The sequence below is a fragment of the Felis catus genome, chromosome B1 (assembly GCF_018350175.1).
Source record: "Felis catus isolate Fca126 chromosome B1, F.catus_Fca126_mat1.0, whole genome shotgun sequence".
Classification (NCBI taxonomy): domain Eukaryota; kingdom Metazoa; phylum Chordata; class Mammalia; order Carnivora; family Felidae; genus Felis; species Felis catus.
Genome location: NC_058371.1, coordinates 13,618,123 through 13,632,195, shown reverse-complemented (window position 1 = coordinate 13,632,195; position 14,073 = coordinate 13,618,123). Strand labels below are relative to the sequence as shown.

Below are 14,073 nucleotides of genomic sequence, written 5' to 3'. Positions count from 1 at the left end.
CACAATATTGATTTCTAAAGTGCTCCAAATGACACAGTAAAGCTTGCCAGAGGAAATTCTTAACATAAATTATATAAGAACATATGACATATTAGAGTGCTCGAGATTATGAAAATAACTTTAATATATAATGACAATGTACGATAAATTTAATCTTTAAAATTTCAAGCTCTGCAAGTATGTAAATCATTTAGAGAAGAAAACCTAGGTAATGCAGAGAAGAAAAAACCCACAACAAGGGATTCACAAGTGGTCTGAATTCTAATTAAAACAGTAGGCCATGGAAGTCCATGCATTCATTCTCCTTTTTACAAGTGTGGTTTTAAAAACGCCCACAACAGAAAACTCTTTATAAAGTATTTTTCCAGGTCAGAGTATATAAATATCCATTTTCCTACCTGTATAGAGTTAAGTTTGTCCATTGATTCCTCCCAACATTTTCTGACATTACGTCCGTCCGGTTGAAATGGACACTCATTCATTCAGTTGTTGCAAAAATTTAAGTGCGCACCTGTTTTGGAGGTAGTCCTATTGCTACAGAGTTTAAGTCTTTCCAAGAAGGTTGATTTCATTTGTCTCTACTATTTTCTTTGGTGAGCAGACATTTTCTAGAGTCAGGAATCAAGAGAATGGAAGGGGAAAAAAATTAAAGATTTCTGGTTGTGCGAAAGAACAAGAAAAGCAGAAATTTGAATGCAGCAATATATATGCTCCCTGTACACCGAGGACTAAGAATAGCGTGGAAATAAATAAATAGTTTGAATTTGATGAAAGGGTATTGAAGGGGAAAGACTTCAAGTAGAGAAGACAAAGTAATAAGCTTGAAATTTTGGAAGTGGTTTTGAAATGGTAAGTGAGAATAAAAAAATAGAAACCACTTAGGCAAATCGTTCTCATTGCCATTATGAAACATATATTAATGCATGGCATGTGAGTTCATAAGGTTACGAAAAATTTTTATAGTGGTTTATGTTTGCAAAATTCGTTTAAAAATTCCCATCGTGAAAGACAGGGTATGTTGTTGCGACTTTAGACGGCCACATGATTTTAAGTAGGGAAAGAATAGAATGGGTACCAAAGAAGCATCAGGAAGCCAGCAAGGAAAAAGCAGAATTCAAAATCAAATATAATTCAGGGGCTCCTGGGTGGCTCAGTCAGTTAAGGATCTGACTCTTGATTTCGGCTCAGGTCATGATCTCACGGTTCGTGCTGTGGAGCCCCGTGTTGGGCTCTGCACCCACAGTGTGAAGGCTCGTTGGGATTCTCTCTCTTTGTCCCTCCCCTGTTTATTCTCCCTCTCTCAAAAATAAATAAATACACATTAAAAATATATTTGTGTATGTGTATATATATGTATATATACATACTGAATTCAGATTCAGTCTGTGAAAGAGAAAAAGATTTGGAAACACCATTAGTGAAAATAAAAACAAAACAAAACATTTTGCTAAAAGGCTAACCTTAAGAAGAAAAGAGGGACATCTGAACAATGTATTGCCTGAAATAAGGGGAAAGTAATACAGAAGTATTAAAAGAGACAAACATGACTCAGGAGGTCTGATATGCATAAATACTCCAGCTCTTGGTCGAGTCATTTCGAAAATACTATACAATACACTCTGGTGGGTCCTGGTTTTTCAGCTTTGTACCCCCGTGAAGAGACAGAGAGAACGATTTCGCTGCATCCGCTGAATGAATAATGAAAAGCGAAGTCCTAAAACCGCAGACAACGATGTTTTCACAAAGGGGAGGAATAGGAGGTAAACTTCAGACACATTGTAGAACTGGACAGAGTGAACCCAAGAGAGGAGCATACGAGACATCCTCTCAATGGGGAAGTCGGGATGCAGAAGCTCCCCACCATGATTCCAGGGAGCTGGCCAGAAACAATGCCCTTCAAGTGTTACTCCAGAGACTTCAAGGAAAAGGCTGACACACTTGTCCAGGAAAAGGGGGTCAAAGAGCTGGAGTGGGTTTGCCTGTTGGGCGCTCTCCGTAACTGAAGGGGCTTTTCTGTCTTAACTTTGAAGACACAAAGAAAAATAAAACCTCCCCTCCAGGAAGTGCTAAAGCTACTGAAGGTGAGGGCTGTTACCTTCCTTTACAGGGAGTGGTGGTTCCAAGAGGGGATGGGTCTCGAACATTGCCAGCACCCTCAACGTGGAAAGTGACGGGCTGATTTAATAATCAATGAGGCAAGTAATGATGAGATTTGGTCCACCTTAGTGCTACTTTCAAATGCCTTGTTGTTCCCTTCAGCTTGGAACAGAGCATCACTATTATTATGTACAATTTGAAGGCCTTGTATTTTTAGTTACTCTAACAATATGAGCTACGTTAAAACGCATCACAAATGCTTACAGTCTTTTGCATGTCTCTTGCGTGTTTTACTACTAAAACAAAAAATACCCTGTTTTATTGATCAAATATCTGTTTGCAAGCAAAATACTCTTGGAAGAACATAGTTTCCAGGAACTAGGGAAGAAATAGAAGTAATTAAAATACACTTAAAGCATAATAAAACAATTTGAAGTTATTAACGATGAAAACTGCTCTGTCGAGTATTCCCTAAAATTTTGTAAAGATGTCAGTGTCGCACTTAATATAGAAAATATGCAAAGTACAGTTAAAAGACTCCTGGTTTATGTTTTTCATAACATAATGAATCTGTTGACAGTATGTATATTGCTGTTATTTATAATCCCGTGCTGACAAGAAAATGTCACCAATTACTGGCTACAATGACAGAACACAATTTATTCCTAATGATTTATACCCGTTAGGAAAAAACATGTAGGCTACTAAAAGACAGCTAACATTCTATTCCCCAGTAGCAGTTTTCGAAAACATAACAAGTTATTTCTGTTAATGAGCGTTTGCATAATTTACCTAGATAACACCTTAAACTACAAACCAAAATAAGGCATTCTCAGGTTTGCTATTTGAAACCCATATAACCACAATATCATGTTTGTGGAGCCAGCTTTCATCAATGCACATACTCGATGCGCTTTTCAACCTAGATCTCTTGAAAGCTGCATTGACTTTTTGAGTGTGGGAAAGAAGATTTGAAAAGGTACGAAGTCAGCCCTTCAAACAGATATTTACTGCTCATCCTGGCTTATTAGGAACTGCGGGTTGAAAGAAACATGTATTTGAAACCCCAGTTACAAAGACATTTAGAGATGACACAAGAGAGGAAAACGCAGGAGAGGGTCTTATTGATAATTAAGAGCAGGGAGGCTAAGTGGTACGTTACAATACAATGTCACTAGATTAGTAAGAACGAGCCAATGTGAGGAGGAAGTTATAAGGAAGTTCTGATCCAGTAATCCAGAGTAGGAAATTAGTTCAAGGAAATAAGCATTTTATGCATAATTCTAAAGAAATCCAACAGTGAAATTACAGACAAATTGATGGAGGGATCACGAAGATATTTATACGGAAGGGGAAAGAATGGATCTTCTCAATGAGGACGGGAACATCCTGGTGACACTTAGGTCAGAGTTGAATGAAAGTGCCTTCAAAGGGGATTTAGCCACTGAAAACACATTTTTTTTTCTATTTATTTTTTGGGACAGAGAGAGACAAAGCATGAACGGGGGAGGGGCAGAGAGAGAGGGAGACACAGAATCGGAAACAGGCTCCCGGCTCCGAGCCATCAGCCCAGAGCCCGACGCGGGGCTCGAACTCACGGACCGCGAGATCGTGACCTGGCTGAAGTCGGACGCTTAACCGACTGCGCCACCCAGGCGCCCCTGAAAACACATTTTGAGGACAGATACCATGCTTTTTAGCATTCTTTGGTACATAGCATAGGCATTAAAAATAACTTCGAGCCAGAAATATGATGGATATCTCTGCCTTCAAAAAAGCAAGAGAAAGCGTGTGTGTGTGCACGTGTGTGGTCCTCAGAAACTAAGGGGACATGAAGAATTAGGCAGAGTCAGTGAATAATGAAAATGATTAGGGCTAGGTGGTAGGATCAGTTTGTCAAAAAATGAATCTTGGGCCTTATTCGTTTTGAGAAAAGACAACAGCCTTGTTTCCGTGGTATAAGAAAGATTATGACACGAAACTGAGCACCAACATTTTTCTATATCCACCTGAGAACTTAGGGTAAAAATCAGGAAACAAAATTTCCAGGTAAACACAGAAAAGGGGGTAAAGTCAGGAAAACTGTGATACCTACTTCAGGCACGTCTCTCTCTAAGCTGCCCGACAGAGAACAGAACTAATGTCTCCTAAGGCCTCTGTCAGACTTATGATTACGAAATTCAGTTATCCGGCAGGTCCTTTTGCAACACAAAGCAGAAGTGATTTGCACAGATCATTTCCTCTAGAAACAGGCAGGTAATCACAGGAACATTAGTCCAGTGAAATAATACCCTGAGCCACATTGTGTTTTGAGAGTCTATAGTATCTCAAGAAAGACACAGATAATCATACATGGGGAAATTTGGGGGTAGGAATGATCATATATGGAAACCCATTATGACCATAGTCAAAACAAACCAAATCTTCCCCCCTTAAAAAGTACATGAAAGAGAAAGAGAAATGGTGCCTGTTTTTTTGTTGGTTAAAACAGACCAGTTATCATTGTATGAAAGATTTATTGAAATATTTAGGTCATCTCAGTTATTTTTGTATTCACCGATAAACATTAAGTGCCTACTTGCTAGGTATGGCAAGATATTTAAAAAGATTTTTTCCTTGAATATCACTACTAAGCACATTTTCTACACTTATAAAATACCACAGAATTCTTAATGTTTATTTAGAAAAGACTCAGCACTGAATCAAATTTATTTTAGGAATCTGAGATGACACGAGTAATATAGATGGAATGTTAGTCAAAACAAAAGATAACAGAAGTTCGCAGGCAATAATGCGTATTGTATTAGTTCAAGGGCCATAGTTTCATTCTTCGGAGACAGAATACTTCTAAGAGACATTCAAACAAAAAAAGGAAGCTTGGATTATGTTTGATTGATGCAAATAATAAATCTAATTTTTCCTGCTACTTTAGGTGGTTTATTAGATTTTTATGCTTCGTATCATCACTTTGCTAGACCTATCCTAACCCAACATGATGACTTCTGTCCCTTGTGGGAAATCCTCAAGAGAAAACTTAGCAATATTAGCTTTGTCGTGTTAACCAAAGATAAAATAATGCATATTTTAAAAACTGTTTAATAAGAAGACACCGTTTGCAGAAACTCAGACCCAAAGACATTGGGTGAATGGTCCAAGGTCAAGCAATGACTTAATTATAGAGCCAGAATAAGAAATCAGATCTCTGTACTTCTAATCAAGTGTCATTATCACTGTGCCTATGAAACTCTCTTCTAAATATAGTAGAATTACATCTTAAACTAAGAAGTGTGAAATGAATCTAACTACACAGAAGCTTATGGTGACAAGGACGACATTTACATTGGCAAGGATTTGTCCTTCTCTTTGAAAAGTACGTGATCTGAGGGACCTATGCTCTATTATTGTCTGGTACCAATAGATTCCACTCAAGAGTAGGCAGTGTGCTACCGTGGGTTTGGGAATCAAACAGCAGCTTGAATCTTGGCTTTGTCGTTTAGTTATCTGTGAGACCTTAGCATGATATTTGGATTCTCTAAGCCTTAAGTTTCTTTCCATTGGTAAAATAGGGATAATAATGCTAAACTAAGAGGGAAGTAGATTGAATATAATAGGTACTCAATAAAAATCAAATATCTATCCCTGCCTCTGCCTATAACTCTATCAAACTCCTACTCTGCCATTAGGTTCTCATATAATGGTTTTTCCAAAGACCAATAACAATAATACTCATAGACAAGATCCTTAGCAATTTTCATTGGAAGTGTCACTTCGTTGCTGTGCAGTAATGGCACTTTCTATGGGAAGTCAAAGGATTTGGTAGAGAATACAAACTGTTCCAGAAACGAATGACATCTTAATAGCGGGACCAGAATTGGTTGGGGTAAGAGGATTGTTGTGGCTGAAAATTTCTAATTCAAATAGAATAAGAATTGTATTTCAAGGAGAGGATCAAGCCAAACTCTCACTCTTTCGATTGTTTCTTCAGGAAAAGGAGTCTTACCTGACAGCTATCAACTATCCATGAGTGATACATTCAGTACAAACTACCTGAAATACGGGAAAAGCAACCCAAACTCATGGGTATATATCATCAATATTCTTATCCTTTAAAGTTCAAACGTTCACCTCCATGTAGATTTCTTTTCAGTAGTTTTTATCCTTCTAGCAGTCAATCTCCCAAAAGATAGGTAAAAAGTATGACGACACTTTAAAGAAATGCTGTAGCCCAAGTTCCCCTTTGGACCATCTGCATCAATCTCTTAATATTTTGAGAAAAAAAAAAAAAACCAGTAAGTACACTCAGTGTGCGAATGGTGAAACCGGGAAGTTAACATCCAGACCCTTAAAAGATGCAAATGTGAACAGTGACAACTAATGGAATATAAATCCTTTGCCTTTATGTCATGGAGGGGCCCACTGGCCAAGGGTCAGGGCAACTGCTGTGACCTCGCCAAGCTATCTCCAGAACTCAACCATCCTGATTTAAAATCTTTATCAGAACAGAGACCCACAGGTGGAAGCGGAATACGGTTTATTGTGAATAACCTTGCAGCCTCCTTCTTTGCATCACCCTGACACAGGTCCTGGTGTTCTCCCGTGGTTCCCATGGAAAATGTATCAGTTGCAAAACCTTCATGATGGCTGAGGTGAAGATAAACACCAAATCAAGGGTACAGGCAATCTGTTTCACGTGGTGATTGCTTTGAGATTTGCAAGAAGCGACTAAAACATATGGGGATAGAGTATTCTCAGACTTTGCTCTTGAGGTGCTGAGCCCCTCCTCTGGAAGCAAATCAGTGCACGTTAGTAGCCGTGTTCTTGTGGGATACCGAACGATCACTGAATGTCCTGGCTGATGCATGGCTCAGGAAATATGGAGAAATCACTTTCTCTTTAAGTCTGAACTCGATCTACTATTATCCACTGTCCATCTAATTTTCTAATAAAACCACTGCATATTCCCTTAAATCCACATTTATTTTTAGTCTTCAAGAACATCTTTTACATACCGTTTACTGTCTCCCAAACCGCAACGTGAACTCTTTCGCACTATGATTTTACATAATCCTGCAGGTGAAAGTCTATTTTATTGATCTTTCTCTGGCCCTTCCCCCTTGTCTATGATGGCAATGTTCTCCCAGGTTCTGAACTCACAAGCTGGGAGTCCTGTTTGGCTCGTTATCTTCCCTTCTCACCTTGCAAACCCCATCAACAGCACTACGACTTGTTCCTTCCTCCCTGTTCACAACAGCCCATTGTTGGTTCATATGGGACCCTGGCTCATCAGTTCCAAGTCTGCCTTGAAATCATCTGTCCATCATGTCTCAACTCCGCTTTAGGACATGGGCAGGACAGACACTATCCACAGCGACAAGCTTAGACCTTCAGCCTGACATTTACAGTTCTTCATAAATCAATTCCATTTCACTGTCAACTTTACTCTCCATTGCTTCCCAGGAGGATTCTTCTAGATGGGGTGGCCTCCCCATGATTCCCCTTATTGATTCCAAGCATTTCCTCAAGCTGTCCCAACTGTAAGTAAGCGTGGCCCACCCTTCTGATACACTTAAACGTATTTTACCACCTTCCAAGTCCTGCTTAAATCCTAAAATTTCTGCAAAATCCTTTTCTGAATCTTGATTGCTTCTCTCTTCTCAATGTGCAGTTGAGCAATAATGTATTTCATCTTGCCGCTTTGACTTCTAATTGTTTCTTCGTTGTAAAGCCCTGTATCTCCAAGTCTATTAGCTTGAAAGCAAAAGATATAATTTATTCCCCCAAAATATCTCTCAAAATATTTGATATAAGGATGTTCACAGAATACAATAAATCCTCACTTTTCACAGGATGAATGCTTTATTTTTTACTGAAAAATAGATCTCAGTAACTGCTTGTGACATTATATATGACTTCCATAAGCCTATTTCATTCTGTTTTTCTATTACTACATTTTTGCAATACCTATAGGTTACATATTGTACTGCTACCTGGGCTAATTGTGTATTCCCAAAAATGTTGCTTTTTAGTTAGCATTCTAGATGTCTCAAAAAATGACCAAACCTGTATTTAGTATCTAAAAACTACTCTTTATATAAGGAATTTCATAAATCTTTTCCTATTTCATTGCAAAGGTTTAACAGTACAATTTTTCACGGATGTCTCATTGCCAAAATTTAAGTATATTAGTATATACTTATTAGACATCATGAAGCATCCCCTAATTAAATTAAATGACATTTACAAAAATGAATCGTGTGAAGACAATCAGTCGAAATCCCTACGCCATAGACTATACTGAACAACATTTAGATTGACTGAACGTAAATGAAGAGAAATATTTTAAAAAGGAAGAAACCAGAAATGGTAATTTGCTCTAGGGGTAAAGCCAACATATCTAAGCGCGCGCGCACACACACACACACGCGCGCGTGCAAACACAAGTAAATAATGTAACTGACTTGACTATATTTTAAGAGCTTTCTTTAAAAAATCTTTATAGAAACAATATCTTAAGCTCTAGCTACACAAAACACTTGCAAAAGATTAGGATCTAAATATCTCAAAGGAGACAAAGAATTATTAACATTCTTACTATAAAAAAGCACTTGAAATTCTCTAAGTAAAAAAAAAATATATATATATTGTATCTACCTCTCTCTACTGCACCTTTCCCATCAGGCTAAGGATTGATGAAAAAAGATTTACCTCTTACTGCTACCATTGCCTTTTAAAGTTTATTTGATAAGGAGGCAGAAACTTGGTAGAAATGATTCTGCTTTGCCGAGCTGGAGAAGATGCAAATTTTCTTGGCACTTAGAATCTCTAACAAAGAGTGTGCAGCTATTTAAGCAAGGCAGGGGCCTGCTAGACCGGAGGACCTTACACTTGATCCACAGAGTTGGCATCTCTACTCATTACGCTTAGGAAGCCTACACCTATCTCTCCGAGCAGAAGGCCCGCATTTAAGGAGACGTTTATACATATCAGGTCTTCCTACGACCAAAGCCTCTCATCAAGGCTGCATGTACACCCGGGGCGGGGCGGGGTGGGGTTGGGGGGGAAGTGTCAGTGTCCTGGTGTCCTTGAAATTCCACTCTCCTTTCATTTTCCTTACGTCCTAGAATATCCGTTTCTTCATATACCCCGATAGAACGATGGACAAAGGGCATGAACTGGCAATTCACAGAAGAAGAAATACAAACAGAACTAAACCGGTATACAGATACATGAGAATATATTCAACCCATCCATCAAATGAATATAAATTCCAACAACAGTAAGATGCTATTATTTTATCAAGTTGCCAGCATTTTAAAGCATGGCAACATCTGTTGTCAATGGCTTGTGGAAAAAGACACTTTTTTGTACCGCTGGTGGGAGTGTAAATTGATACAAGTTTTTTTTTGCAGGGCACTTTGACAGGGTCTATCAAAAGCTTTAAATCGTATGTACCCTTTGGCTCTGAGATCCCACTTCCAAGAATTTATCCTAAGGTAGTAACAGAATTCGGGGCAAGGATTTAGCCACTAGGATAGTTACTACAACACAATTTATAACAGGGAAATTTCAAACAACCTACATGTCCAAAAGTAGTGGGTCTGTTAAACAAATTACAGTAAAGCATAGCATGGAAAAATATTATGTTGTAGAAGAATGTCTGATAACATGGAGTGACTTCAGTAAAAACAGAAATTGTAGTTTTAATTTTTGAAAAGTATATACACAGAAAAGAATAAAAGTGTAAATACCAAAATAAAAACTCGTTAATACTACCCATTTGCTTCTCTGCACTGTCCAATGAACACGTGATGCAAAGTAACTAAAATAGATCCATTAAGGGCATGGATTTAAACACTCATGATATTTTATACTTAAATTTGACCTAAAGTTTCATTTTTATCATGTCTGTCATGACCTATCATTTTACTTGGTTATTGAGATAGTACAAAGCAAACAATGACTGAATGTTTAAAAAATTCTAATGATTATCTGAAGTCTTCAAGTTTTTCAAGAGGTTCATTTGAACAACGAATAAGCACCTATGAGAATATTTTGTACCCTACAATCTATACAATGGTGCACCAGTCACAGTAAATGAGACACAGTCCATTATAAGGGAATGTTTATACTTGTGTTCTGCAGCAACTGACATTTCATTCAAGCACTTTCAAATCCCCCAGGAATCTCCAGCTGCTGTATGTCAAAATTTTAAGATCTCTCTTTGTGAACTTTAACACCCCTATAAAAACCAGTTGGAAGATCAAGCCTATTTCCTACGGATTACTTTGATATTAACTAATTAAGACAAATCAATTATTCAGTTTAGTCTGAATAATCATCTCACAGGGTCACCATCTTCCAAACTGCAATATACAGGTAATAACTTCCACTCTGGCGTTTTATAGCGTATTTCTTTTTTCTTTTTTTTCTTGGACATATCTCTTGTGATATGGCTTTCTGGCCCCCTTTTGGATGTGATTTTTTAAAATAAATGTTTGCTAATGCCTTGAGAGTATTAATTAATGATCAAATCTCGTTATACAATTTTAAGTTTATAAACACGCACGTTTCTTAAGCAAAGGAAAGGATAAGGAAAAGAAAGAAGTTACCTATGTGTCTGGAGGAGTACGGAGAACAGTCCTGTTAGGTCAGGCTCCAAAGTCAGTAACTACCTGTTTTCCACTGGATTCTGGGTGTGTGTGTGTGTGTGTGTGTCTGTACTTACGGTTTTATAGAACTACCTGAAATAAAGCATCAATTTTGAATAAGAATGTACTTTCCCCCAAACCTTCTGATGACACAGAGTCTCAATTCCGTCAACTATCATCAACTTACACTACACCGACTTGCCACTTGCATGATTCTAATCAACACAGATTGAAGTTTACCTTTTTTAAGTGTACTTTTCTATAACAAACCCAAAACTTATCATGCGCACACAGTTTTAAGATGAAGAGTACCTTAAACGATAAAACGCTTTGAGAGATTCGCAGTGACGTAAATTTGTATTTCCAAGATCCCTTTACGCTACATCCCTCAGAGGCCAAATTATCAATGTTCCCTAATCTCTCTGTTCCCCTTCTCGTTACTGGATGGCTCCTTCCTTTTCCTTATAAAGAGGCTGAAATGTCCTCCGACATAAAAATACCTCTGCCTCTGCGTATCTCAGGGGTTGCCAGCCTACCTCCCTTCTGTCTTTGGAAAGAATGATCAACACTTGCTGGTGCCATATTTTTAGGTTTCTGTTCTTATGCCCTCCCACTGCAATTTGACCACCATGCCCCCTACACAGAAATGAATAACCTCGTGTGCAGTCCAAAGGGTATCTCTGCACTTGACTCACTAGACTTTTGGAAGTTTAGACCCTCTCTCTTGCTTCCCATCCCCGCTCTCTTTTGTCTCCTGTGAACAGATTGTTGATTTTTCTCTTTATCTCTGTGGAGGGTCCTCCTTTGTTTCTTTCATGGGTACTCCCTTTAAGCCTTTATGTTACATATTGGTGAACTCAGGACTTAACCTTCCGTTCTCCTCTTGACTCAAGGTTTGCTTTTGGGGACACTTTTAATTCTGCCACATGGCTTTCACTGCAATGATATAGATTAGAAGGTAAATGTTTTTAAACAAAATCTACTTGAATTTTCTTACTCTATGTATAACTGCTTAATAGATTATTGAACTTTGGTGTCCCCAGACACCTTAAATACAACCCGTTCATGTCTGACTTACTAACTCTACCACAAACAATATACTTTAACCTCCAACTTGAATTATACCATTGCTGGGATCGTACTGTTCTTCCACATTACAGGGTCTTTTTAAACGTCCCTAATCCCAGCACGATGAATAAATCTTCAACTCTTGATGCTTTCTATTTCAATCAGTCTTCCTCTCCTGCCTAGTTCTTGGTTTAAACTTGTGTATCTTCTCACTCTGATAATTATAATACTACCTGATTGGCCCATTTGCTTTCAAGTTCGACCTACAAACCCACTGCATCTTTGCTCAGCAAACACTGTACCTCCAGGCTCAGGCACTGGACAAGGTGAGTACAGAGATGGAATGGTGAACAGAGCTGAGCCCCTACAGATCTTACTCCCTGGGGGGAAGACAGTCGACTTTTGGGACTGCTTTCAGAGTGCTCCATAGACTGTAAATAGGACTGTAATATTACTCTGCACGAAAATCCTTCAGAGCCTCTCCATCACCTTCAGGAAAAAGGACAGCTGTCTTAACATGGCCGTGTGGCCGTTTGCAAATATGGTTTGGGGCAGCTTGTACTGCTGCAAATCATCACTCACCTCCCCACATCCTGTGTTCCAGGTACCAAACAGCCCATGGCTCTCAGAAGAGTCCCCACAGATTTTATCCCTTCTCCTTTGCTGCTCTACCTACATCTTGAATTTCTATACATCTTCGAGCCTGATTCCAAAGCCACCTCCTTCTTCCTCCCTCTTCTCTCCCACCCTCAATCTCCGCTGGCAACAATCTTCTCTGTGCTGACACTGACTTTGCATATCGTGTGCTAATACCATTTACCACATTAAAATCCAAGCCCGTTGGCCCACTCAGCCTATGAGTCTCTAGAAGTTGGGGATGACTTCTTACTCCTTTTTGTTTTTCCAGCACCTGGTATAATACCCAGCATTTACTGTTCATTGAGGGAACATGTAGTTGATATAGTAAGTAAGAAATCAGTTCAAAAAGTCACATCTAAACTGTGTTCACTTTTCAGTTTCTGTGTGACAATATTTAATGTTTATTTAAGAGACATAGAAAGAGAGAGAGAGCGAGCGGGCAGGGAAGGGGCAGAGAGAGAGGGAGACAGAATCCAAAGCAGGCTCCGTGCCATCAACATAGAGCCTGATGTGGGGCTCAAACCCACGAACCATGAGATCAGGCTCAGGACCTGAGCCGAAACCGAACTGAGCCACCCAAGTGCACTGTCTGTGTGACGATATGTAAAGTCAAGGTATTACTCATAAGACATTTTTAATTGCCCGTTTCTCAAATTTATATGCATTTGTAGGAATTTCAATATGCATTTTAAATGATTTTACATTTAGGAGCCCCTGGGTGGCTCAGTGGGTTAAATGCCTGACTCTTGGTTTTGGCTCAGGTCATGATCTCACAGTTCATGGGTTCAGGCCCTGGGGCGGGCTCTGTGCTGACAGTGGGAAGCCTGCTTGGGATTCTCTCTCTCTCCCTCTCTCTCTGCCCCTCTCATGTCTCTCTCTCAAAATAAATAAATAAACTTAAAAAAAAAAGATTCTGCCTTTAGTTTCTGTATAGTCTATTCATTACGGAAAATTATCTCAAATCCACTGATAAATATAAAAAAACTTCAATGTAGTAAAACCATTGTTCACACTACTCAGTAAATAATGTATAAGGTCTTCACGTTTATACTTGCATGCGTGTATAATGTTGATAAACAGAATTATTATGACTTGGGAAGAATATTCTTTAAGTAGCACCAAGAAAACCCCCAGTTAGTTGTTCTTCAAACACTTGAATACCCACAGAATGGCAAACCCACTAAGGTTCTATGGCTCTAACACTCAATTTTTCTATTTCAGTGATAATTACATCAATAAACCTGATTCAGCATTTGCTGCCGTTCAATTCATTAATTAAAACAATCTTCCTGCTACCACTGTGATTTTTCAAGGATATCAAAAACACATTCAAAAATCAAAATAGCACACATCATCAGTTTTGATATGTGCCTAGTACGCTTTACTTTGATTTCAACTCTATAATGAAAAGAACATTTAGACTATAAATAGAGAGAGCATCTAGTCCACATACTCTGAACAATACTTAAAGCACAAATTGAAGTCTGCAGATACGGCAATAGTCATGTGAAAAGTAGCAAACAGCCAAGAGGTTCTGAAAATCCTCTTAGAATGGAAAATACACATATATATAAATACTTAGGTCACAACAACAAAAATGGTATACTTTAGAGCCTCCTTA

General features: G+C 38.5%; 1 protein-coding gene across 11 annotated transcripts in view; it reads right to left on the bottom strand.

Annotated features, from left to right (window-relative positions):
* Positions 1-14,073, bottom strand: part of TENM3 (teneurin transmembrane protein 3) — a 1,304,603-nt gene that overhangs the window by 413,990 nt on the left and 876,540 nt on the right. The gene's annotated exons all lie outside the window — the stretch shown is intronic.